The 27,558-nt window shown below is 48.8% G+C and overlaps 1 protein-coding gene across 4 annotated transcripts in view; it reads left to right on the top strand.

The window, feature by feature from the left end:
• Positions 1–2,119: 2,119 nt before the first annotated feature.
• Positions 2,120–27,558, top strand: part of TRERF1 (transcriptional regulating factor 1) — a 204,749-nt gene continuing 179,310 nt past the window's right edge. For 2 of the 4 annotated variants that reach the window (XM_040643482.1, XM_040643481.1), the window contains exons 1-2: positions 2,121–2,315; positions 2,738–2,819. The gene's annotated coding sequence lies outside the window, so the exon portion shown is untranslated. Of the gene's footprint in view, positions 2,316–2,737; positions 2,820–27,558 lie in introns of all 4 variants that reach the window. The other 2 variants (XM_040643480.1, XM_040643483.1) reach the window with 2 other exon arrangements.

Below are 27,558 nucleotides of genomic sequence, written 5' to 3'. Positions count from 1 at the left end.
CCGCGACACTGTGTGCTGTCCCTCAGCTTTCTTTGCTTCTATGGAAGGACCTCATAAAGGGCTGGGCACGGGCCAAACACTCATTGAGCGAAATAGCCCAGAGCCCCCTCTTCTTTCGGGGGCTCTCTGGCCCAGGGGCCCCAGAATTGGTAGGGTTAGGCAGGAGAACTTACCACTGCTGAAGAAGAACCGTTACCCCTCAAAATACACACAAACCTCGGCCGCTTTTGGCAGCAGCCTCCTCCGCCCATGACCTCATGCTTTAAGCTCCCATATAGCCTTCCCCCGCCCTGTCCCCACCCAGGCCCGAGTGGGGGTGGGGTGGGGGACCGCGGTGAAGGTCTGGGGAGGGGAGCACCTCATTTATCCTGCGCGAGATTTGGGGGGAGGGACACACCGATTGCCCCACACTGGGGGGGGGGGGAGCATGGTTTAACTTTCCCTGGAGCAAAAACTACTCGCTGTCTTGTGGGCCCTTTATGAGACAGATGCCTCGGACCCGGCTCGAGGTGGTCTGTTTACCCAGGCCACCTTGGGGTCCCATTCCCTCCGACCGCGAGAGAAGCCTGGAGACGCTGGGTTCCCGCGCTGCACCGCCGGGCGGCAGCGCCTTCGCGGGACCCGGGGGCCGTCCTGCCCTCGCCCCCCTGGCGCCGCCGAGGTTTGAACCCTTGGCTCGCCTTTCAGCCCGCGCCCTGCCCCCTACTCGCAGCTGCTCTCGGTTTGGGTGCAGCGGTTTCCCCCGCAGAGGAGGAGGAGGAGACAGCGCGAGGAGCGACTCCGGGCTCGGGTTTCCGCACCAATGCCGAGCAGCCCCGGGCGGCCCCCGGCGGCCGTCCCTCCTCCCCGGCACCACGTTCCACAGTCATGGCGCGCGAGGAGGGGCGAGCGCGCGCTGCCGCGGCACCCGCGCCCCCTCCCCTCCCCTCTCGGCCCCGGCTCCTCTCCTAGGCAACCTCCCTCCCCGGCCTGCAGCGCCGCGGAGATGGAGACCCCTCCCCAGAGAGCTGCGTTTCCAGCGCCGTCTGCAGCACCCCCTCCCCGCCCCCATCGGGGCGGAGGGATGGAGCCGCGCGCTTCGCGAACCTCCAGCCCCTTCCCGGGAGCCCCAGCCCCTCTCCCAGTCTCGCCGAGCCTTGGCGCAGTGGGGGTAGGCACAGGCCGTCTCTCCGCACTCCACCTAGACCCTGGCATCTTTGCAACCCCTTAAAAAAATAAATACCCCCCCCAATCCCCGTCGTTAAATTGCAAAGCGCGTTACAATAACCGGGACGGCTACGCAGGAAGCAATCCTGCACTGGTCGGGTCTAAGGCGGCAGCTTCCCGGCCACGCCGCCTTCTCCCGGGCCTCGATTTTCCGGTCACGCCGGAGAGTCCGCCACACCCCGGGGCTGACAGGTCCCGCGCGGGGCCGCAACTCGGTCCGCGTCCCCCGCCCCATCTTCGTCCAGAGTCTCGCCAGCCTACAAAAGGTGCAACCTCACGCACATGCAGAGCGCACAAATAAGGTCGGCAGCGCACCGCTGGGGAGGTTGCGAACAATGCGCCAGGCTGCCTGCGCCCGCCCGAGCGCGGCGCCCGGGGGGACAGGGGGCGCGGGTGGGGGCCGCGGCGGAGGACCCGCCGGCCGCGGCGCTGGACACCTTACTTCCTGCTTCCCCGCCCGCCGCCAGACCCAGCTCTGCGGAGGGATATCTCTCCCCTCCTCTGTCCCTCTCTCCCTTCCCCGCCCTCCCCCTTTTTGCTTCTGCTCCCCCCCCACCCCGCCTTTCTCCTTTTGCAAGAAAATAATTTGACAGTCGATTTGCTGACAGGGGAGGAATTTGCATCCTGGATTAAAAAAAAAAAAAGGCCGAGAGGAGCTTGGGAACGGTTGCTAGGGGTGGGTAATGGGTGAAAAAAGGGGGGCGCCGGGGAGCGGATAAGGAGGTTTAAGGGAGGGGGCGAGGGTGGGGAGCAATGCAAAAGGTAAGGCCAGGTTACCGCGGCTCGGCCCCGAGTGGGCTGCGGCCGGGGGAGGGGCGAGAGATACATATGTATTTCTGTCTCCCTAGCACACCCCCTTCCCTCTAAGCGATGGCTGAGAGGCGGTGCATGCAGATGGGGAGTAAGTTTCCTGAAGGGGAGGGTGGATGCACGCGCGCGGCCCCGCGCCGCAAATTTCCACCGGGGAGGGAGAGTGGCTGGATGCGGAGAGTTTGGAGTTGCTTGCCGCGGAGGGCAGGAACGGGAGCAGGGCCGGGAAAGGGGGCTGGCGGGCGCTATATCTGGGAGTAAGTTTCCAGGATCAGGAGAGCCTGCACGCTTGCACGCTAGTAAGTTTCTGGTTGGGGAGGGCGCGTGGGGAGGAGGAGAGGGAGGGGTGCATGTATATAGAAGGGGGGAGGGGGGAGCAGATTTCCTGCGGGGAGGCTGAATGCATATGGAGAGTAGATTTCCTGAAGGGAGGGTGGAGGCGTAGACGGACCGAGTAAGTTTCTTGCTGGGGTGGTGGCGGAGGTGGTGGGTTGGTGCTTTGGAAACCCGGAGCTTCCTCCCCGGGGTGGGGGAGCATACTGTTGGGGGTGGGGTGGGGGCGGCGCAGGGCCCTGTTCCCTGCTGGGGAAGGGGCTTGCATCTGGGGAGTATGTTTCCTGGCGGAGCGATATTTGTTTACAGGCTGAGGGCAGTACTGTAAGTGAGTAGCGCTTCGAGAAGGCGGCTCTGACATAAATTAATATTGAAATTACTCCATCAGCTCTGCTCGCCCCCCATCTCACCCCCCAAGCGGAGTCTGGTCTTGTCGGATTGCCCATGCACTTGTTGCAGAAACAGCCAAGGTAGGCAAGAAGCTTATTAAGTTTCATTTAAAAAAAAATTAGTTGGGGGATGCTCCGTGAGAAGACGGGGGAGGGGAAGGGAAAAGTCTCCCCCCCACTTTTTTACTTTCAGTCTGTTAGCAGGGCCTTCTTTCTGCTTTCCTTCTTCCCTCGTCCCTCTGCGGGCTGTCCAGCATCCCAGCAAAGAGGGAGGGCTGAGGTGGGCGCTATAATTGGCAGCCCCGGCTTAAAGGGTGGTGGTGGTGGGGCTTGCAATTGAGGGTTGTGATGTTATAAAGCCTTCATTCTTCCAGCCAAGCAACCGCAGGACCCTAGGGATGTGCCTTTGGGGGGTTTTGACATGATGCATATATGTATGGATTTGCGCCTGGAGGCTCTTTGGGGGCTGGGTACTCCCCCAAGTTACAGTGGCCACCCAGATAAGAGAAATGTGTAAGAGGGTGAGCCTGCCCCTTCACTCCCTAACTTCAGTTTGGGAGACTGGGAAGTTACTACTGGTGGGCTGAAGAAATAGATATTTAAAAATAACACAAAACCACCCATTCACTGGCGGAGGCCGAGCACCTGGCGGGCAGCCTCTGGCCAGCACTGGGCTGGAGCATGTGCGCCTGCCATCCTTAGGTTAAAGAAAATGACTTCTGGTTCCTCCGTGGGCCCTCGGCCGGTCTGTCAGAGCCAGCTTTGTGGAAACTCTTCCCCAGGCGAGACACGGCTTTGGCGAGTGAAGTGTTGAAGCGGCTTGCTCACAGCGTGGCCTGGGCTGTCTGGTGAAGTATGGGGAGGTGATGCTTAGGAATGATGGAGCCAGGGGTGACTGAAGAGTTCTTTAACAAATGCCTCCCGACAGCAGGCTAGGCTCACTGTAGCAGGCCATGGAGGAGAGCTTTAAGAAAGGAGTTTTAAGTTGTCCCAGTTGGTACCAACCTTCTGCATCGTTTACCGTTTCAAGAAAGCAATCTGGTGATGGAAAATGTGGTTTTGATGACCACTGTTAAGAATAACAGGCGGACTCCCAAGCTTAACCAGTTAACCAGCAGTCTTTGCTTCCCCTGGCCTCTCTTTTCCTGGTCTCCAGCCTGCTGCTTTCTGCAGATGAACTCTAGGTCTTGGCTGTCAGGTGCCTTGATTATGCTGGGAGTTTTAACTTTGCCAGGATAATTTTAGCTCCAGGGACTCAAACCCAGACATGTTTCCTTAGGGTCAGGTAGTAAACCCTACTACGTGTGTGGTTAACTAAAGTTGGTTAAGCTTTGTGCAATTCTGTGGACAGGCTCAATTCTAGCAGGGGAAAAAGTGGGTTTAAAAAAAAGATCTCTCTACATGTTACTGCTGGACGGTGCTTTTCTTCTTTCCTTCCTGTCATCAGATTTCCAGATTGAGAATTTGATTTTTAGCAGCCTGAGAGTTGAGTTCGTTGGGAATTAAATATTATTGCCACTTATCGAATATTCTTAACTAGGCATTAGTTAAACAAATTCGCTATTATTTTTCCCTGCTGAGAATCTTAGGCTGGATGGTGTATATGCTGGGAGGGTAAACAAAATCTCTATGTGTGTTTATCCCAGGGTAGTAGAATTATTTACATGTCTACCCTTGAAGCCAAGAGCAGTCATTCTTTTTTTTTTTCTTATATTTATGAGATTTATTTTATTGTCTTGCTTTGGCCATTAATCAAGGCACAGTAGCTTTTTTTTTCCTCTTTTGCTGAGAATGTTCTTGTGGTAATAAAGGTTTGAAGGCCCATGAATCATAATTCATTCTTTTTAAAATATTGTGGTGATTGTCAGGATTTGATTTATAGGAATTGATACCGGGAGTGACACACCTCTTGGGGCCCCGCCCTTTTAGGCATGTCCATTTTCGCCAAAGGATTGTTTAGAAGCCAGCTTGACATCTCAAAAAAAGAACATTTCCCTTCTGCTTTATGGGCATTGAGAATATTAATTTTGCAGGTTCCATAGTGAACATGGGTCTTTTCACAGCTTGGTAAGCTGGCTTCCACATAGCAGGCATGTGTTAATATCACATAGCGTTTATGTGAGCTTGCTGTGAAAACAGTTGTTTTATGAACTGTGTGGAAAGTACTCAGTTTTACCTCTTTTAACTGGCTTGGGCCTGTGGTTTTTGGTGAAGTAGGAGCTTTCATTGTAAAAGAGCAGACTGCTGCTTATATAATAAAATGTGTGGTCACAAAAACAAAGCTTATTTAGAATATTCTTTTTCTCCTTTGATAGGTTGGTCGTAATAATCAAAAGCATTGATTTTTTTTTTGAACGTTTAAGGGTTCTCCATCAAGTCCATTAATCAGAAAGTGTTACGATTGTCTTGCGTTGGGTCATTGGCTCAGTTTACAGTGTTTGTAAAGTGACAAAGAACTTTTAAGGTGATTTGATTCTCAAAGCAGGGAGTAAATGTCTGTGAAAAGAAAAGTTGGGAGGGTACCAGTTTTTAGCCATTTCTGGGTTTTGCCTTTTTTTTAATCTTAAAAATGCATATTTGATCCATGACTTTCTTCCATCTCTGAAATTCTGTGACTTGGGTCTTGTGGAGAGAGGTCTCAAGAGGTCTCGACAGGCTCTTCCTGGGCCAACGGCCAAATTGCTTCACGGACGAGGACGAGTTGATTAACTTCTGTTTTTGTCTTTTCATGGAGAGAGTGGATTTGTACCTTGGCATTCCGAAAAGGACTCTCGAGTAGCCTGATAATCTTACCGTCAAATACAAGGAAATATTTAACGAAAGTCTGCCACTGTCTCGGAAAAAAAAAGTGCATGGTTGTTTCCCAATTAAATGTGCTAATAGAGCGTGGGGGCACATAATCCCAGGCACCCAAAATAATTTCACTTAATCTTGGAAGTTTCCCCTCCAGCCAGCTGGCTTACCTGCCTAATTATGCTTGGTCAAGTCTAAGGTTAATTGAGCTGGTATCCCCAGGCCACAGGAGGAGGCAGTCCTGAGGAGGAGTGGGACACCAGAAAGCGGAGAATTCCCATATGGGTAATTGGGATTTGGTCGTATGTGAGTGATAGAGTTCATAATAATGATGTTGGATTCCTGTCATTTCTGGGATATCCTGTATTTCACCATGAGCATTTTTTGGGGGGAAAGCACTTGATATTTTTATTGACTTCGAACATTGACAAGAAAAGTGAGGTTGTAGACAAGTGGCCCAGACCGCAGGCAGTACGAATGGATGCTGGTCGTTCTGCTCTAAAAGCAGCCGAATTCAGCTCATTTTATTTATGACCTCATAAAACTGTGTGATTTAGGGAACAGGGAGGATTAGAATTAGCTGGCATCTTGTGGATTAATAATATTTTTGAATTTGCATGTTGGAGGGGAACCAAAGAAATAAAGGGGAAAGTAAAGCATAGTTGATTTCTTTTGTGGGGCGAAGGTGACAGGAATAGCCGCCATCCAGTTATTGGCACGTACTTGTCACCAAGGATCCTGTGGTATTTTAAGGAGTAGGACGGTCCTGGTAACCCAAGTTTGATCCCATGGCTTCTCAATGTATCTTTTCTTCTGGGTTAAAGCAAATGCACAACAAAAAGACCGTGTGGTATTTTCTAAGAATCAAGCGCTCATGGTATCTGCTTATAAGGTCTTCCGGTTAATTTGGGTTTACCGAGCAAGAGGATGGTTTTTGTGTTTTCCTTGTTGAAGACAACAAGCTGGGGATGGGTGGGATTATGCTGAGCGGTTGGGTTGTTGGTACGACAACACTGAACTTTTTTGTTGTTGTTGTTGGAGAGGAAGGGGGAAGAGAACCCGTGTGCCTAAACGGCAGTGTAACTCTGGGCTCGTAGAAGGTAACAATTATTTTCATGCCATGATTGGATCTACTTTATTCATTGGTATGCTCAATGGCTACTTTACTGAGCACCTGCTATTCTAGACACTGTCTTAAGGCTCCGGGAATATGATGGTAATTAAAATAGACATAATCAACTCCCTCTCCCCTTCCCCCACTCCAGCCTCTAGCTTACCATCCAGACGGGTGGCAGACACGTATAGAAATACATATTGCAAAATGTGATAAATGCTTTGAAGATACCACAGGGAACAGTGACCTGGCCGTGCTCTGAGGTTTGGCAGAGAGCACCAGGAGGAGGGGAGCCTGTGTGGAAGGACTTTGGCTTTGGAGGGATCTAAGGAGAGGCACAGGCAGACAAGGGGGACAGAGAGAGGGCAGTGTGAGGTGAATGTGCAGGACTCTGGGGGCCTCTGGAAAGGTTGCGTTTCACTTGAAGTGTAGTGGGAAACCACTGGAACTTTCCAGTGGGAAGTAACACTGCCAACTCTTGGTAAGGGGGCTTGCAGTGGTGGAGAGGGGCAGGTATGGCGATGGAGGGGACTGGAATCAAGCTGTTTCCGTTTGGGCGCTGCTAAGTTTGAAGTGCCTGTTAGACTCAAGGTGGGGATGTCAGGCAGGCAGTGTGACAGTGGTGTCCAGCACCAGAGGAGTGGCCAGGCAAGAGGTAAGAATGTGGGAGCCATCAGCCAGGGGATGGTATTTAAATCCAGCAGACTGGATGAGATGCCTTAAGGAGCCTATAGAGAGAGAAGGAAAGGCTGTGTGTGTGTGTGTGTGTGTGTGTGTGTGTGTGTTGGTGTGTTGTTGGGGAGGGGATGGGGGTTAAATGTTTCATGAGGTTGATAAGGGCCAGAAAAGTCACCCCTGGATTATTTGGCAAAATGGAAGCCACTGGGGACTTTCCAAAGAACAGCTTTAGTGGAATGCAATGGATGGGGTGGGGGCAAGATTGGAGGGGTTCGCAGGGGACTAGGAGGTGAGGAACTGGTCATAGCATGTGTGGACAACTTCCTGGCAAAGTTTGATTGTGAAGAGGGGTTCGGAGATACAGAGCAGGAGCTGGAAGGACATGCGCATAATGGAAAGGGTTTTTTTTGGGTGCTGGTGTTGCCTTTGTGTATTGATGGGAAAGATCCTGGAGAGGGAGTGATTGAGGAGAGCAATGGGTGGAGTTGGGTCAGCTGACTAAAGCCCTTGAGAAGGTTTCCGGAAGATTTGGCCTCGGGGAGGGCCTTCGGTCCAGACCAGAGGGAAAACCTGAGAAGACAGGTGTAGATGAGCAGAAAGTGAGGGAGCTGTGCTCCAGGCTGAGGCTGCGCCCTCCTCCCCTCTTTGGGAAGGTATTTGGGCTCAGGACTTGACGCCAACCGGAGACTTGCAAGGGTTAAGACTGCATCAGAAAATCCGACTGCATTTTTCTCAACATTTGACTGCATTACCGAGCCGTATAGAGGCAAGAGCAGATTCTTTTGCCTGAGGAAGAGTCTTCAGTTAAAGTAATTTGGGCCTCGCGTTAGATTTCTTTGAAAACTATCATTGGGAAAAAAAAATCTGTGATTTTCAGCCCTGTTTGAAAGTTGGTGGGCACTGTGTCATAGGTTTTGAGCAAGAAGCTCCAAAAAAGAAAAAAAAAGAGGCCTCTCCTTCGAGCTGCCTTTCACGAGACTGTGCCACAGCCTGCCAGCCTGGCCCCCCCCCCGCCCCCCCGCCACGGGGTGTGCACAGGAGTGGGTGGGTGAGGCAGGTGGCTGAAGATCTGGGTTGGGGTCCAGCACCCTCGTGGTCTGCTGGCTCCGGACAAGGTGGCCTTCCAAGCCGGTGTCCGCATCTGTAAAGAGAGGGTGATACCATCTGGCGCCTCTCCTCTGCACTTGTGAGATGCCATCAGATAACGCACGGAAAGTGCGATGTAAACTGTAAGGCATCGTGCACCGACAGCAGCGAGGTGAATTGATCTTCAGCCAGATCGCCTTTTCAGATATAAAACCTGACAACCACTGAAACGCGCCCCTTAATTTCCCAGAGCTTCGACCCAAACCTCCGTGCACCAGGCCCTCTCCCGCTCTGGTTCTCGCCTCACTTTCCCGTTGGGGGTTTCAAGTCTGCTGGGATCCTGGTAGCGAAAGCGCTCCTCCCGTCGGAGGGCTGGCGTCCGAGCTGCTGGCCGGGACCTGCTGGCGGTGTCGGTTCAGACTCTGCTCCCGGATTTAAACTTGGAGACCTGCCCACCCAAGGCGACAGACGCACTTGGCTTGTGCCCTGGGTGCAGGGGAGCCTTGAGCCTCCTCAGGAAACCGGACTGTGGTCTGAGGGTCCTCGCAGGTCTTCATCTGCATTCGGCTTTTGTTTTGCAAATGAAGCCTGTTCTAGAAAGCTGGTCTCCCTAAAAAAAACAGCCCTCAGCCCTTTCTCATACTGTGGTGCTGGAAAAAGTCATTTCCAGTTTTAAAAAATACCTTGCGCTTTTCACTCATCAGACCTCTCGCCTCTGAGCCAGAGGGTGAGGCTCCATTGATTTATTTTTGAATTAATTTTTATTACGGGAAAACTTTCCCACGCCACAAAAGCAGACAGGCTGGTGTAATGAACCCCCTTGTACCTGTCACCTAGAGGCCGCTGTTACTGAGATTTTGCTCACCTGTGGGTAGTGGGACTCCTTGTATTTGTGTAATAAATACAAGTTGTCAGTTTTGAGAGATCAGTGGAACTGATACCAATTTGGTTTCATAAAGGGGAAAATAATCAACGAAAAATCAGGGGGAGAGGAAATGGATGCCATCACTGAAGTAACCAGTGTTTACCTAGTTTTTTTATTGGTCCAAAGCCTCTTTGGTATGTCTTCTTTTATCTGACAACAGAAGCAACAACCGTGGGAGGTTGATATTCTCATTTGACCGCGGAAGAAAGCGAGGCTTAAGACATAGAATTGAAAAAAATATAAATAAGTGATTAACCCAGAGCCACATGTCCAGCCAGCATCCTGGTTTAATGCCAGAATTCGAATGGTCTCCAAATGTTGTGTACCCTCAGATAGATAATGCCATCTAGTATAAATAAGGATATGGTGCTGAGTAGATGGAGAGGGCCAGGGCAACCAAGACGATCATCTGGGAACTTGGGCTTCTAACTCCCAGTGACCTTAGTTGGAAAGACTCAGATGATTTAAGCATGTTTTGGGCATTACATTTTTTAAAAACTTGAGTCGTCTGGCTCGTTCTGGAGCACACAGCTTGAAGGCTGCCTCATAATTGAAGCCAAAACTTGACTTTAACAAATTGCATGGCTGTTCTCCATCAGCCTCCTACCCTTAGCCCTGTCCTTTTTGTGGGGCTCCTAAGTGGAGGAACCTGGGCAAGCCACGGTCGTCTCTAGACAGCCTGGCCTTTAGTTTCCAGGCTCCGGCTTTGGCCACACTGGGCCCTGAGCCGTTTGCTACCTCGGAAGCTTCCTGAGGGCCCCTGGGTGGGGAGATCTTTGTCATAACAGGGACTGCTCTGAGGGCCTCTCCCCTTGGGAAACCACCTCCAACCTAACTTCTTTGAAAGATGTTTTAAAAAGGAAAAGAAAAAAAAAAGTTGGAGTTGATGCCCTAGGCGTTTAAATAGGGGTGTCATCTGAGTTCCCTCTGATGTCATCACAATGGGAGATACCAAACTCCCTTAAAAGTCCTCTCAAGGACACCAGTAGTGAGGCTGGTTCTCAAGTACTGGGACTCGTTCACTTTTCTTTCTTAATTGGGGGAACACATGTGAGCTGAGGGGGTGTTATGGGGAGCCACAGTAGGTAAGGACATCTAGAGGCCTCTCTTCTTTTGAAGAGTCTGAGCTTCTTTAGAAACCGGTATGGAATTCAGACAATTTCGGTGGCATACGCTCATTCCTTACCTCTCTCTCTCTCTCTCTCTCTCTCTCTCTCTCTCTCGGGCCCGTGGGCCTGGTCCGGGCCAGGGCTGTGGGGTGGGCTACCGGAGGACTGGCTCGGGCTCTTAGGATGCTGTTGTCATACTTACCCAGGTGTGTCTTCCCCCTTCTGCACTGCCCTGGGGAGGGCAGAACTGGGTCATCGCTCACCGTGTACCCCCGGCACCTGGCACTAGTTGGTGCGGTATAAATACTTACATATTTAAGAATCAACTGGGGATTCTTTTGGGTTTTGTCTCTCCTCTGGTTCCCCTGCCTCCCCCCCCCCCATTGGTTCTCATTGGAGGGAGAAGACCTGGCCTCTGTGCCACCAGCGTCAGCTCTAGCAGCCACTGAAGGAGACCAGGTAGGGGATGCTTCCTTCCCCCTTGCCTCTCTGCGAGGCCTGGCAGCCTTAGCTGGGGTGGTTTAACTGAGCTCTCAAATTCAAGTGCAGCCCCATCCCCCATCTCTTTTAATAAGTGACATTTTGTTAAATCAGTTATTCGAGGCCTTATCTATATTTCTGTCTGTGCTGGCTTAGTCAAAATAGGAAAGAGAGTGAATATTAGATTTCTTTCCCCGCCCCCCCTCCCCCCTCCCCTTGGAGCAACTCTACATAAGGTTTCTGATGGGGCGGGGGTGATGTGTCCTTGAAGAAGTGAATGCTGCGTGCAGAAAAAACGTGGAGGGCTTTGACTTGTAGCGAATGCTGTTTTTCAGCAGCTGTGATTTTTCCATTTTTCTTTTTCTTTCTGTTTTGATTAGTGGAACTCATTGTGCTTCAGGGTTGGGATTGCGTTGGGGGAGGGCGCGGAGGGAACAACATTCACTGGGCGAGCCGAGTTGGGGAGGAGGAAGGAGAGAAGGGATTTATTGAAAATATATGTCTACTTCTGCTATGATAAAGCGGCAGGCATGTAAAAATGCAACGGGGAAATCATTATTGTGGTAAAATGTAGGCAGAGCTCCGCTTTCTCATTAACAGAGCTTAGCTCGCGTGGGGGAGGGGGCGGCCGGGCTGCTTTGAGAGTTGGGGTATTCAATAATAGCAGACACTCAGGGGATCGCCTCCATCCCCCTGCTCACCCCTTTCGGCTGCCTCCTTTCTTTCTCCGATCAGTTTGTAACCTTTTTAAAGCTGCTTGTCGGATTTCATGGTCTCCATTGTCACCCCTGCCACCCCAAAATGCTGTAAGGACTGTTTAATTTTTAAAGTTGGAGGGAATTAAAATAAATTTTCTCTTGGGAACTCAAGGAGAATTTTGGCAACACGTTGTGAGTCAGAGATTGGATTATATCCCTTGCATCCAGGAGAGCACCAAGAAGAGCCTTATTTAGGGGTTGGGAATTTGCATATGCTGTGGGGTATCCAAATGAGGGTTTCAGATGCTTTAGGAGTCGTCGCTACTGTTGCCAGAGAGCTTACTGGGTGTCCCTGGCCCTGCGCAGATGTGGTAGTCGCTTCAGCCTTCCAGCAGTTGTAAGAGGCAGATGGGATGCCCGCTTTACACCTGAGGAGACTGAGGCTCCGGGCAGTTCAGCACCTTGCTTAAGAACACGCCGGTGCTGAGTTGCCGAGCCGGTCTCCAGACCCAGGACTAACCCCCAAAGCCTGCGCAGTCACCTTCCCCGTACAGACGCCTAGATTCTAGGAATCTGGACAAAATAGAGCTACCACCAGGCCTGGTGTTGACCGTGAAGGGTAGAGTGCTCAGGATGTCCTTGAGAGCCTTTCCCGAGCCCCTGGACAAAGCTGTCCGCGTGCCCTCCTCCCCACCCTGCCAGGCTACAGTGACTTTGTCAGTGCTGACAATTTGTTCCTCAAGCATTATTGAGTGCTTCCCATGGGCCCGGATCGTACCAGTGGCTGGAAATACCAGGACTAGTAAGAGAAGGAGCTCAGAGTCTGGCAGGGACAGGTGGGAGAACGTACGAATCTGGTACACAGTGATGCCGCCTAGAAAACGATCACATTGCAGAAGGATAAGTGGGAGAGACTGTGTAGAGCAGCCAGGGAAGTCTTCAGAGAGAGGTGGTACATGGGTGGGGTTTTGTGGGTTCAGTGGGGGCTTGCCGGGTAAGCAAGGGGGGGGAGGGACTAGCAGACACCATGGTGAGTATAGGAAGCTACAGGTAGTCTGGCTTTACTGAAGCGTCACTCAAAGCTTACCCGTCTGGGGCGCCTGGGTGGCTCGGTTGTGCATACAACTCTTGATTTCAGCTCAGACCGTGACCTTAGGGTCATGAGATTGAGCCCTACGATGGGCTCAGCGCAGAGCCTGCTTAGGATTCTCTCCCTCTCCCTCTGCTCCCCACCCCCTGCCCAAGCTCTCTCTCTCTAGGAAAAAAATAAAAAAGCTTACCCATCTACTCTTATTTTCCATCACCTTCGGTTTAGCGCTCTAGAACCGTGCCATCCAGTATGGGTAGCCATTAGCCATGCGTGGCCATTTAAGTTTAGGTTAATTAAAAATTAAATAAAACAAAAAATTCCGTTCCCCAGTGGCACTAGCCCCATGTCAAGTGCTCAGGAGCCACATGTGGCTGGTGGCTGCCATATTGCAGAGCATACATATAGAACATTTCCATTAGTGCAGAAAGTTCTGTTAGATAGCACTGCTCATGAACTTTGCCCTGAGGCTTCTTCTGCAAGGAATGTTTTCCTCCTTTGTCCCTTACCTGGCTCACTCCTCCTTCCTCCAGAGGCCTTCCCTTTGCACCCCAGGCTGGGTCACCATTCCACTGTCCATCTGGATTGCAGTGATCCCTTTCTGTGTCTGTCTGCCCAAGAGGACTTTCAGCTTCTAAAGGGCATGAGCTAGGTCTTGTTCATTTTTGTGCCACGTCTTGTTTATCACTGTGTCCCCAGCACCCAGCCAGGGCCTGGCACATGGGAAGTTCCCAGTGATAGTTGCAGGTGACGAGGCTGGAGAGGTAAGAAGGGATTGGGCTGGGAGGACCTGATACCATGATAGGAAGCTTAGCCTTGACCCTGTAGGCAGTAGGGGAGTCATGGAAGGGTTTGGAGTGAGGAGAGGTGTATGGGGAATGTGGACAAGTCAGATTTCTGTATTAGAAGGTCACTCAGAGGTATGGAGGACAGGCTGGAGGGGCTGAGCCTGTAGGCCAAGAGATCAGTTAGGAAAGTATTCAGAGGACAGGAGCAGGAAGGGAAGGGTCTGCACTCTTAAGCTGTGCCAAGGAGTTCAAAGGAGTGTATCACCATCTTACCAAGTCAGGGTTTCCTACCGTTTCTGTCTCCATTTCAGATGCCCTCTTTGGTTTCTAAGGAAAACTACAGAAAGCATTCCCTTTCACTTCTGGGTACCCTCAAACCTCTTTCCTCTTGGGGGCCCCCAGCCTTGTTCTCTACTTCTGTAGATGGCCCCCCCCCCTCCCAAATCTGCCCTGTGCTCACCTGTTCGTTTCTCTTCAGGGTACGTTTTTCTCAGTAGGGCTCCATGTCTGAACCCTTGTGGCAAATCCGAAGCTCAGAGCACAGAGGCTGGGGTTTCAGCCTTCTGTCTTCTTCAGCCTGTGATGGATTCTCCTCTGAGAACACTTCTGGGGGCCTAAATTTAAGAAGCGTGTGGAGAGTTTTGCAAAGGAGTCTGGGAAGTAGCGGAGCTCAATCTAGGCTCTTTGAGGTAATGGAAAGGAACGAGGATGGCTGAATTAGAGAAGCGTAAGAGGATCATTTCTTTAGGAAGGTGAGTTAAGGTGTGCTGGCCCTGGTGACCTCATGCCGTGCACGTTTGGGGGTAGGATGCATTGCAGAATGCGACAGCTACCTCCTTAGTGCAGACACATGATATCATTTTATATATGTGACCTCATTTAAGCCTCACAGCAACTCGGTGGGGAGGGCATTATTATCTCCATTATAAAGGGAAGGCAGGTGGGGGCACAAAGGGATGAACAGGCTTGCTCAAGATCTGGTAGTTAGTGAATGGCAGAGCAGGGGTTCAAACCCAGGAACCTAGACCTGTGTGACTGTAAAAGCAGGTGCCTTTCCCCCTTCCTCATCCTGCCTCCCATTTAGCCTCACCAGTCAGTGTGGCCTGAGTTCTGTTTAGAATGTGGCTGGGATAGCACAGAGGAAGGGGCACCACACTGACCCTCGTGGGGTACTCCTGGATAGCAGTGTAACTCTCAGAGCTTCGTTTCCCTTATTCTCAGTACCTTTGCTTTCCTGGTTGAAAAGGTTTATTTTAAGAATCAAAGGAGAGAAAGGATGTACAAGTGCTCTGACAAATACAAAGCCATGTACTTACTCTTCTGCATAATTGTTTTCTGAAGGAGCGAAGCCCTGTGACGGTTGGGTCCCGGTGCTGTATCTGGGTTTTGGGCACGAGGTGTGTGTGCGTGCGTGTCCCACAATCTCCCTTGACGTGCTTGGGCCAGGATATGCTCTCAGGTCTGCCCCGATTGTTCAGCGTGATTTGGGGGAATGGTTGGTGGCTGGGCACATGGTGGCTGGACCTTTGACCGGAGCTGGAGCGCTCGGTATGACCTTGCTCGGAAAGTCACTTCACCTTCCTAAACCTCGCTTTCCTGAGATGGTCAGATCTGCTCAGAGGGGTCATCGGGAGGATAAATGGCAGAATACGTTTATAAATCAGCACCTTGTCAGCCAGATAGTGACAGCTATCTGTGCAGTGGAGGTCGTGGGCTCCATGGTCTGTTGAGCAGACTGTCAGCCTGTCCCCTTTCCTGGTCAAAATGTTATGGCTCAGATTTACAGTGTTCTCCTGTTTTGAAGACCTAGAGAAGACACCATTCAAAGCGTCTTTGGAGCTGAGACTTTTTCACTGAAATTCTGTAAATGGTAAGGTTCATAGAACTTTTTAGTTTGGACAGCGAGACTACGAATAGTACGTAGTGATGATAGAGCATTTGGAAAATATTGGTCAGTTTTAGGAAGAAAAGAGCAGTTGTCTTTAATTCCTTCCTGTTACCTTTCTAATAATTTCCTTCCAGTATTTTTTCTAGACAGCATAATCTGGTGATTAATAGTTTACGTTCTGGAGTCAGACTGCCTGGCTTTGGATCCAGGATCCTTCGCTCCATGGAAATAATGGGGTTGGGTGAGATGAAATGAGACGATACATGTAAGCGACTGTGCTGGCCACTTAGCAAGGAGACATTAACTATGATATTACGCCTTAAAATAGTATTGGGCTAATTTTGAATGGGATTTAATGTTAGTATCTTGCTCATTAAATACTCTTTGGATCCTTTTTTTCCCCATAGTTTTTAAATATAGTCTCATATGGATTTTATGTTCAACAAATATTTATGGAGCACCTACTGTGTACCGGGCACTGGGTCCCGGAATTTATTTAACTACTATTATGAGAAATTTAGCTTATTACTTTGACTCTTACAAGTAATGCTTCAATAGACATCCTTGTACGTACATCTTTGATCACATCTCAGATAATTTTCTTAGGATTAATTCCTGGAAAGGAGAATTGCTATGTTAAAGATAGTGGGTGTTTTTAAGGTTCTCAGTAATATTTCCTAATTGTTCTTCAAAACATTTTTAAAAATTAATTTTCATTCATACTCTTAGCGTGTGAGAGTCCCGACCTCACTTCATCAGCTCTAATATTATTTTTCAAAAAATGGTAATTCCTGGGTAGTGTGGGTTACCCTTTCGAACATATACAGCAGTTCTTCTCTGGGGCTCAATTTTTTCCTGCTACAAGGTGGAGTTACAACTGTCTCTTGCATGATAACTACTATTTATTAATTTAGCAGGATCTTTGGATTTCTGTTGTAGAAAGACTGTGCAGATGACCTGAATTGTTATCAAAAGTGCTTCTTTCAACTGAGTTAGAATTTCTTCATGCTTATCCAAAGACTTGAGAAGTGCTTTCTTCTTACCACACACAGACTGTGTGAGCTGTCAGGCCCTGCCCAGGGCACGAGATGTGTCAGATAGCTGGTTCATATTGGCGGGTGAACAGGGTTCTCAGCTCACACGAATAATGGTTGCTAATAATTGCGGAATTACGGGGTCCCTGTCCAAAGTTTTAGGAATTTGTTCTTTTTGAAACTTTATAAGAAAATGAAGGCTACTTTTACCTCCCACGGGTATAATAGTGTACAAGTTTTGTATGAAATCAAATATTGAGAAAGAAGTCGTTCTATTGAAAATGCTGAAAAGTATAAGGACAATGAAAACCAGTCAGCTTTCCATCATCCAGATAGAACCTCTGTTTTAAACAAACGGTGTGTTTCTTTCCAGTGTTTTGATCAACATATGTATCTTTGCATCGGTGAGTGAGTTTGTTTTTTGTTTTTAGAGCTGACCCCCAGTCAGTCCTTCAACCATTTCCTGGATGGTTCAAGCTACTTCTAACACTTAGGCTCCCTTTACCTCCTTTATGCTTTTTGTGGTCTTGTGATTTTGATTCTCTCGCTATAGTAAATCCCAAGGGACATTGTTTTAAAAAGTCAGTAATTAATTAAAGTTAATCCACATCTCTACTCTACTTGGATGTTCCTCGTTTCTTCCTGTGTGACCAAGCTCGTGTTCTCCTCTCAGAGTATTTTCCTTCTTTCTGAGGAAATCCCCTTAGTTGTGTGTGGAGTGTGTGTGTGCGAGTGCACGTGTGGAGGGGGTGTCTGCTGGTGCAAATTCTCTGAATTTCTGTTTGTCTGAAAATGTCTTTCACCTTTGTACTTGGAGGGTATTTTCACTGGGTATAGAAGTCTCGGTTGCCTTTTTTAATCCTGTAAAGATAACATTCCATTGTCTTCTGGCTTCCTTCATTTCTGTTAAAAAGTCATCAGTCAGTTGTAATTGTGTTTCTTTTGAAAGTAGTACTTTCTTTTCTTTATTATTTATTTTAGAGTAATTTTTTAAAAAAAGATTTTATTTATTTATGTGACAGAGACAGCCAGCGAGAGAGGGAACACAAGCAGGGGGAGTGGGAGAGGAAGAAGCAGGCTCCCAGCGGAGGAGCCTGATGTGGGGCTCGATCCCATAACGCCAGGATCACGCCCTGAGCCGAAGGCAGACGCTTAACGACTGCGCCACCCAGGCGCTCCTATTTTAGAGTATTTAAGAGAGAGCATGAGTAGGGTGGAGGGGCAGGGGGGAGAGAGAGAAGCAGACTCCCTGCTGAGCAGGGAGCCTGGTGTGGGACTCAATCCCAGGACCCTGAGATCATGACTTGAGCCAAAGGCAGAAGCTTAACTGACTGAGCCACTCAGGTGCCCTGAAAGTAATATTTTCTTTTCTCTTTAGCTTTGCTTTTGTTTTTAAAGCAATTTCATTACGGTGTGCATAAGTGTGGCTCTCTTTGTGTGTATCCCCCATGGAGTTTGGAGAGCTTCTAGAATTCATGGCTTGATTTTTTTTGGTCCATTTTAGAAAATTTGGGAGGAGTTCTCTCCAAATATTGCTTTAGTCCCATTATTTCTCTCCTGCTCTTGGTCTTTGCATATGTTAGACTCTTTCATGGTATCCTACATGTCCCTGAAGCTTGTTTTTGTACTTTCTGTGCTTCAGTATGAATATTTTTCTACTGACCTATCTTCCACCTCATTAGTCATCTCTTTCCTGTTTATTTGTTGTCAAACCTATCTAGTTAGTTCTTAATTTGTTTGTTTTTATTGTTCATAAATCTTAGTTATAAAAAGATATTTTTCGATTGTTTTTAATTATTGTATTTTTCTCTTGGTTTGGTCCTATTTCCTAATGTGCTTGGTAATTTTTGTTTGAATGCTGGGCATTTCCTGTGGAAAAAGGGGAGGCTCAGGAGGTTGTATCACCTTGATTCTGTTAAGGCTGCTCTACTTTTGATCTGCCCTTGCTTTTAGGGCAGGTGTATATTAGGGTCCCACTTCCTTGGTAGACCCCGATACTCACAATTTGTTTTTCTACCTCTGTGAAACTACCTAAGTCTTTGCTTAGCTTTTCGGTTTTTTAACAGTTTTTTTTTTTTTTTTCTTTTCTGTTAGGATTTCCAGGGCCTAGCCCTGTAACCACGTGGTTTAGGTGTCAGCAAATGCCTCGAGGGGAAATTGCTGCAGAACATTGGGTTCACGTATGAGTGGTTCACTTTTCCCTGGGATCTTGGCTCTCAAATCCTGGATGTCTTTCTAGCCCTGAACTCCAGCTTTTGTTTCCTTGTCCAGGCAGAAAGCTGCGGCAAGCTGTAACTTGCTGCCTTTTTCCTTAGTGCTTGTTATACCAGGTCAGCAAATGTTCTGGGGAGAACTAACAGCACTGATATGTACCTCAGCAAGCGTCCCTTTCTTCTAGGGGCGTGGTCCTTCACGGCCTAGCTGCCTTGTTGCACTCCCATACCTTCAAACGTCTTATTATTATTTCACATTTTATCTACCTTTTACACTTGTTCTATACAGGAGGGCTAATTTAATAGCAGTTTTGTCATGAGAGTTGAAAGGGAAGTCTAGCTTTTTTGTCTTTTATCATTTGACATTTTAAGTATTTTGTATGTCTTTAAAAATTCTTCATTAAGAGGGCGCCTGGGTGGCTCAGTTGGTGAAGCAGCCGATTCTTGATTTCAGCTCAGGTCATGATCTCAGGGTCCTGGGATTGAGCCCCGCACTGGGCTCTGTGCTCGGGGGGAGTCTGCTTCGGGATTCTCTCTCTCCCTGTGCCCTTCCCCCGACTTGCTCTCTCTCTCTGTCTCTAAAATAAATAAATAAGTCTTTAAAAAAACAAAAAATAAAAATTCTTTATTAGGTGATTTTTAAAATATCAGTGCAAAACCGCTTCATATGGCTTTTATAATCTACTCAACCATTTTTCCAGTGTCGGATGCTTAGGTCATTTCCCATAACTTGCTTTTAAAAATAATGCTGCAATAAACGTCTTTGTGCCAAAGCATTTTGTTATATTTGAAAGCATGGAATATGAATGATCCGAGTTGAAAATATTAATCAGTAGTGATTGTTTCCATGTCTATGTCAGGTACAAAAATAAATATAGAACTTTTCTATCTCAGATGGTTCAGAGAGAAGCATTCGTTTTTCAAAAGTGTTTTTATTCCTTTAAAAATATTCATCTAGCCAGACATTCTTTTATATGCTTTATAATACTAATTTTAATTCTCTTAAGAGCCCTAGGACACAGGTACTGATAATGATAATGGCTTTAAAATGAGGACTCTGAGGCACAAGAGGGAAGATAGCTTGCCCAAGGTCACACAGGTAACATGTCCAAGGTCACACAGCCTGTCGGTGGCAGAGCTGAGCCATGAGTTCCTGCTCTAGAGCCCGGACTTTTAGCTCCTATCCTATACCACCTGGAGCTAATTGTTCTAACTTATCACTTCCTTTCTACCCATTTTAGCTCATCCCAGAGCTTCCCCAGCCTTTTCTTAATTGGCCTTTTTTTTTCTCTCTCTCTGCAGTGTGGTTGCTGGGGGATGAGTGTGAATGTGGGGATGATGTGGGAGAAGAGGTGCCAGGGACAGAAATGCGGTTGGGACTGGGTGGGTGCGGCGGGAGCTCGCTTTAGAGGTTGACCAGATAAGCTTGCCTGGGGGCTCACAGGGTGTCTGCTGGGGATCCCGGGTTGGATCGAATGACAGCCAAGTCGGCTTCCACCTCTGGTTCGACCGGCTAGCGTTAGCTGGGCCGCTGCCTTTGCAGTTTAGAGAGGCAGAATGAAGTAATCCTTTTCTTCTCTCCCTTCCTCCAGTTCCACTTGACGTCAGGATAACGAGTAGTTAGGGGTAGGGAGGGCTTGCCTGCGGATGGGAGTACCAGGGCTGCCCCGGGGCAGCAGGGATTGAGAAGGCGAAGAGCAGGTGCCTTGGACCTTAGGAGCTGCAGGGTGCGGGTGAAGAGTGAAGAACTCATTGACGTTGGTCTTTCTGCCTCTCTTCGGAGCTTTCTGTTTGTGTCCCAGTCTGTCTCCTTGTCCCTCTCTGTTTGTGATGTGTTCCTCCTACCCATTCCCCCCTTTCGTCTTCCTGCTCATCTCCCCTTTTGTGTCTAACATGGATTTGGGGGAGAGGTGGGTGTGGGGCTTGGCTGGTCTCCTTAGGGTTGTTGGGTTTGTAACTTGGAATGGTTTGTCAGAGCTTTGTGGGCGAGGTGGCTTTGAGCATGTCGATTAAGTGGTATCAAAGGAGATATGTAGGAAGGATGACAAGGTGGCAGAGAATTGAAGGAGAACTTGTCCCTTCCCTGCTCACAACTTTTCAGTGGCCCCTACCTTAGTCAGTGAAAGCCAGTGTCCTTGCAGTGGCCTGGTGACACTCTGCTCCCTCCCCCACCTTGCTTTTGCAACACTGTCTCCTACTGTTCTCTACTTCCCTCGCTCAGCTCCAGCCACACCGTGTTTCTTAGCCATTCCCTGGACATACCTGGCATGCTCTTGCCTCAGGACCTTTGCATAGGCTGTCCTCTATGCTTGGATTGCTCTTCCAGAACCTAGATACCCATCTGCATTGCTCGCTGTCTCCCCCTTGAAGTCTTTGCTCAGACAAATCTTTCTCACTGAGGCTTTCCTCTCTACCATATTCAGCACCACGCCCTGAATTGCTCGTCCCCTTTAACATATTTTGCCTGAATTCTCTGTTCCCTTTATCTGCTCTTTGTATTTTTTTTAAAAACACTGTAGGGGCGCCTGGGTGGCTCAGTTGGTTAAGCCTTTGGCTCAGGTCATGATCCCAGGGTCCTGGAATCGAGCCCCGCATTGGGCTCCCTGCTCAGCGGGGAGCCTGCTTCTCCCTCTCCTCCCTGCTCATGCTCTTTCTCGCTATCTGTCTCTCTCTCTCAAATAAATAAATAAAATCTTAAAAAAAAAAAAACACTTTAACCATCTGACATTCCATATAGTTTACTTGTTCTTTATCTTTACTGTCTCCTCCCTTCTAGAACATGAGCCCCGAGAAGCCAGAGAGCTTTGTGTGTGTTCACTGCCGCTCCTAGGCACCCAGCATCGTGCCAGGCACATAGTAGGCACCCAGGAAATATATGTGGCGTGCTGGGTCCTTGGGGGCTCTGTAGGGCCCCCAGCTCCAGAGACTTTTATCACATCTTAGGATCTGAAAAGTGTTTGCCTGTAGGAATTTTTTTAATTAAGATTTTTATCATTGTCATCCCCTTCCCCCTTCCAGTTCATTTAAGACTGTTATGAAACAAAACTCATTATGCTTCAAAATCTGACAGAGCTAAGGCCCCAGGGAAAGTGCGAGGAGGCGGCCGTGGCGGGCACTTCCTTCCACTTCCCCCTGTCCTTGGTTGTCTCATGGGGTTGGTTCCCTTAGGACAGCCTGAAGCCCACCGGGTTGAGGTGAGCAGGGGTTCCGGACCTCCCGGGGTACAACCAGCTGGAGAACTTGTTGTCAGTCAGAGAAGAGAATGTTGCCTTCCTGCATCGAAGCGTTTCTCTGGTCAGCAGGACTCAGGAGGGAAGGGGTCAGAGGTGGCAGGCTGGCAAGAAGGGAGAGAAGTGAGGTGTGTTTTGTATGATTCAGCTGGAGGAATAACGTCCCAAGGAGAAAGTAGACGTGTGGTCCTTCACGGGTGTGACTGTCAGTTTTCACTTAAAATAATGAGTGGATTTGGTTGATTTGTTCAGCAGTGGTTATGGTACAGACAGGCCTGAAGGGTCTGTGGGCCTGGGCCCTGGGTCACTCAGTACTCATTCTACTGCAGGAGGGACCCTACTGGGGGGCCCTGGGTTTGGAACCCTGTGGCTCAGAGCCAGTGTGTTGAAATTCTTCTGGATCTGTGGGTTCCTGGGAAGGGGGAAGACCTGCTGGGAGTAATTAATGTGTGTGGTGGATGGGGAAGGGGCTCAGACTCCTCCCAGCATTCTTTTACAGACGTTTCCCTAAATGAATCCATGCTCTGGCTTTTCAGGCAGGGCAGACCTGTCCTCTGACTTCAGTAGGCCAAGGCTTCGTTCGATCGAGAGCTTCAACTCCAAATCTGCTTTTGAGTTTTGTTTTCTCCCTATGAACAAAGGAGGGGAGCTTAGAGAGTACAGTTGACCCTTGAACGCTGGGAGGTGTTTAGGGACATTCGAAAATCTGTGTATAATTTTTGACTCCCCAAAAACTTAACTGCTAATCCCCTACTGTTTTTTTTTTTTAAGATTTTATTTATTTATTTGCCAGAGAGTGAGTGAGAGTGAGAGAGAGCACAGGCAGAGGGGGAGCGGCAGGCAGAGGGAGAAGCAGGCTCCCTGCTGAGCAAGGAGCCCGATGTGGGAGTAGAACCCAGGACCCTGGGATCGTGACCTGAGCCGAAGGCAGACGCTTAACTGACTGAGCCACCCAGGCACCCCTAATTGCCCACTGTTGACAGGAAGCCTTACCAATAACAAATAGTTAACACACATTTTGAATGTTATATGTATTGCATACTGTAATCTTACGAAAAAATAAGCTAGAGAAAAGAAAATGTTATTAAGAAAATCATAAGAGAACATACATGTATCGTTCTGTATCGTATTTATCGGGAAAAAAATCTGTGTAGGAGCAGACCTGCACGATTCAAACCCATGTTGCTCAAGGGTCAACTGTAATATTCTTGGGCCGTCATAGAGATAGGCCAGTATAACAAAATTATCAATAGGCCGTCAGCATGCAGTGATAGAAGTGAGACGTGGGGGTCTGATATGGGAGCCCTGGGGAGAGCTTCAGCTCTGGAGACCTGGGGTTTCACCCTCTCTCACCCCCTCCACCCCAATCTTGGCATTTCATCTGCTAATAAAGTAGCAACACCAACTGATGTGAGTTTCACCTCCTTTCATTTCCTTTCTCCTGTCTTCTGTACTGGGGCCATAATGAGCTTCAAAAGCCACCAGCCAAATGATCAGCCTCTGAATAATCAAGGCTGCAGAACTAAAAATACGCGGTTGCATTATAATGCAGATGTACTGATAAATTAAGGGGAAAATAATTGAGCCTACCGTTGTTTACTGATGCATTGTCCCGACCAGAAGTTACATGGGAAATAAATGAAATGATTTCACCCTAGGTGGTTCGGGGCCTGTAGCTTAGTTGTTTAGAATATACGACTAAGGAGGCCAAAATCCTGCTTTGAGCCCCACATGGGGATTATTGCAGCATCTTGACTAGTTACCCAGACTTGACTCCTACTCCTGGCCTTAGGTGGCCTGCCAAGCCCTTACCAGCTGTCTCTCCCTGTAGCTCTGCGGTGCCCGCGATTTGGTGTCATCTGTCTCCACTGGGGAAGAAAATGCTCAAGGCTTATACCGCCTGCTGAGGGTGTCAGGAGTCCTACTTCTGATTTAAATATATAGGGGTATATTTCCCACTTGTTAGGCATCTGTTTATATGTGTCCTGGGTAAATAAGGTCTTTGTTCTTATCTATTAGCTTGATTTGGCTTATTTAAAATAATTAATTCAATACATATTATTGAATCCTTACTGTATGCAGACACCAGGCTAGACATTAAATCAAGGATTGGCAGACTTTCTATAGAAGGCCAGAGAGTAAATATTTTCAGCTTTGGGGGCCATGTCTCTGTCCTCTGGATTAAGGACTCAGTTCTACCACTGTAGCATAAAAGCAACCACAGACAACACGTAATTGGATGCGGGGTTGTGTTCCCATCAAACTTTATTTACAAAACCAGGTGGTGGGATTTGGCAGCAGGCCAGCTACTGACCCCTAGTCTGACCCCTTCAACCCCTTCATTAAAGATACAGCCATGAACAAAACAGACATGAGCATGACCCTCAGGGAACTTTCATTTTTGCTGGGGATGATTCTTTGCTACTGTTAGTAGCATTGCTTTGAACCCACACCTGTTATAAATAGTTGACGAGTAGCTTTTGGGGGGGCCATGGAAACCTAAGTAACTTTACTGAAGGAAGGTCCTAGTGAACAGGCAGTTCTATTTATACTACCCTCTGGTGTCTGAGGGCACGTTGTGTACTTAATTTGGCAGGTAGATACTATTTTTGAGTTGTTGTTGGTTTTTTTTTTCACTTAACATAATTTCACATGCATATTTCCATGCATTGGCCTGGATTGTATAATTGTAGTGGCTACATAGTATTTCTTGCGGAGTTAAAGCATGTTATGTGCCCTGGTAGAGTAGTTATTTGTCAGGTGTTTGTTTCCAGTTGCAATGAAAACCCTTTCAAAGTTGAAAAGGAGCTCGTTTCTGCAGAATGTCCACTGGTGAGAAGTGTTGACTTGGTAGAACTCTGGGAGAGTCGGGTGTGGATGATGTCCTCATGCCAGCCTGCTGGGGGACACTCAGCACCTTGTAGCCAGGGACCTGCCAGGTAAGTGTGTCCTCAGGGTGAACGTTTAAATGACAGATAGCAGGGTGGTCTTTTACTCAAGCACCGCTCCCTCACCGCAGGGGAAGCATTCGTGAGCTGTGGAGCAGAACTTGGACTCTGCAGAGCTTTGTGGGGGGAGATGGGGAGGAATAGCAGTCCTGTGCGGAGAAGATAAAAAGCCCAGGGGGCAGGGTTGGCAGCAGGTGTGTTTGCCCTTCACGTCCTGTGGCTGGCACTTCTTAGCTTCTCTGAGACTCAATTTTCTTTGCTATAAAATGGGGCTATAATATCCATTTCGTAGTGGAGAGCCTGGGTGGCTCAGTCGGTTGAGCATCCAACTCTGGGTTTCTGCTCAGGTCATGATCTCAGGACGTGAGATTGAGCCCCACGTTGGGCTCCCGGCTCAGTGGGGAGATTACTTGAGATTCTCTCTCTCCCTCTGCCCCTCCCCCTGCCCACGAGTGCGGGCTCTTTAAAATAAATAAAATAAATCTTTAAAAGAAGTAATAACATCCATTCCCTAGAGATGGTGGGGATCAGACAAGTACTCCAGTGGGCGCCCAGCACAGTGCTCGGTTTATGAGCACGCTGTGTGAATGATGGCTGTTACTGTTGGTGCCAAGTGAGTGGCCCACGTTAGGCCAGCAGTTCACAGCAGCAGTCGTTTTAGTGTTATCATTATTGGGGAGGCCCCGGGAATTACCCTGGACCAAGACTGGACTTCCCCTCCCTTCCCTACCATCCCTTCACTTCTCCCCTCACCCCCTTGATAATTCCACTGGGGAGGTCAGACCCAGACTCGTGAGCCCTGGCTTTTAATAAAATCAGATTGGAGCCTGACGACCAACTGGATCTTCTCATGTACTCCGCTACTCATGCATTCATTCATTCGACACGCACACAGCGGCCCTCCATTGTTGTTCAGTGTGCAGTGGTGAAGGAAGCAGGCATGGCGATGGGCTTTAATCAAATAATCCCACAAATGTGTAATTATAGACTGTGATAAGAACAGTGAAAGAAGAGTACAGGGCTTTAGGTTGGGAGAGTATCTTTCTTTTTACGAGACACTTAATTTCATTAGGAATCGGGGAATACGACTCACATCACTGATTCCGTTTTATCCCCATTGGGTGGTCAGACGTGAGGAAGCTGTGCCGTAAGCATGCACTGGAGAGAGTGTGGAGCCCCGGGGCCTCCCGTGCACAGCTGGGTAGGGGCACGAACTCATGCAACCACTTTGGGAAACGGTTTGGTATCGTCTTGTAAAGTTGTATGTGTGCGTACTGTGTGACCTGGAAGTACTGTGTGACCTCGGTGTACAAAATCACGAGAAACTCATTCACAGGGGCACCTGGAGACGTGTCCTGTAAGAGTGTTCCTCCTCCGAGCACTGTTGATAGGAGCAACACGCTGGATCCGCTGGAGAATGAGTTTGTGGTCACGTGACGGGTCGTTATGCAGGTAGTGTCATAAATGAACAGCATCTACGGGCAGGGACAGGAGTGAAATTAGCCATCGGAGGTGGGAGTTAAAGCAAGACCTGAGCAGCCCATGCAGCATACTACCTTTTGAGTACATTTTACAGTCAACAAAAAATTTAAAATACATTGTTTTGGGACGCAGCTCTATCTAATAAGATAATAAATGGAGGGTGTTGGGCTTGTGAAGATTCCTCGGGTGGGGGCAACTCTCTTGAATGTGTTTCCCTGGACACTCAGTGAGGAGAGGGGAGTGGGGAGGAGCCAGCTTGGTTTTGTAGGCATAGTAGCCTTTTTTTTTTGGTTATTGCTTTGGAATTGATTTTTTTTTAACCCAGATTACGAAATGTTACCTATCGGAGTGGTGACTCGAGGTGCCTGTGTGTGCATTTTATATATATATATGTTTTTATTACCATGAACGCCTTTTTTGGCGACCACAAATGCAGATAGGATATGGGAACCTGTGGCCGTACGTGCTGTCTGCCGTTTCCTGCCCGCGCAAGTGGGGCCGGCGGATCTCAGCTCTGAGGGGGGCTGTGTTTGCAGCCAGCTGTGGGATCGGCCCCCTTCGCCGTGAAGAGCCAGATGTGGCGGGGCGAGGAGGCCTTCTGGGTTCGGTTCCAGGTTTAGCAGGCAGAGCTAAGTTCAGAGATGAGTGAGAAGGGAGCAGTCTCTGGTTGTAGACTCAGGCTCGCGTATGCATACTGAAACTCGTCCTCACTTTCGCTTTTCTCATCGATGGGCCTCGAGGCATCCTAATCTCATCTGTGGACGGACAGAGGAAGTAGAGGGAGCGTCTTTTTGTATGAAAGTGCCGGAGAGGGTTTGGGGACGGGCTGGAAGAAACCTAGATGTGTTCCTCTGGGGAAGAACACTTCACCTGGTGGGAAGGTTTGAGGAGATCCTCCTGTCAGGCTGCCTGACCTGAGGTGACGTAGAAGCTGCCAGGGCCGTAGAGCCCCTGGTAACCGAGCGTGGCCCTACCAGGCAGCAGGGATTACAGGGGAAAGCTTGCAGAGGAGAGGAGTCCAGAGGAGGGGATGGTGGCTAAAGGACGATCGGAGGCCAGACCACGTGCAGTGAGTGCTTGAGAGAACGGGGAGTGACTAGGAGGTGAACAGGTGGAGTGGAGCTCTTGGGGGGGGGGGGCTCCAGAAAGTAAAGCTAGAGGTGGAATCTCCAGGAGGAGATATTGGTTCTTAGTGTAAGTCAGTGTTTTTCAAACTGCAATTTGCAATCCATTAGTGGGTTGTGCCATCAATTAAGTGATGAAGTCC

The sequence above is a fragment of the Ursus maritimus genome, unplaced genomic scaffold (assembly GCF_017311325.1).
Source record: "Ursus maritimus isolate PB19 unplaced genomic scaffold, ASM1731132v1 scaffold_29, whole genome shotgun sequence".
Classification (NCBI taxonomy): Eukaryota; Metazoa; Chordata; class Mammalia; order Carnivora; family Ursidae; genus Ursus; species Ursus maritimus.
The sequence above is the reverse complement of the archived record's forward strand: the minus strand, read 5'-3'. Positions and strand labels throughout refer to the sequence as shown.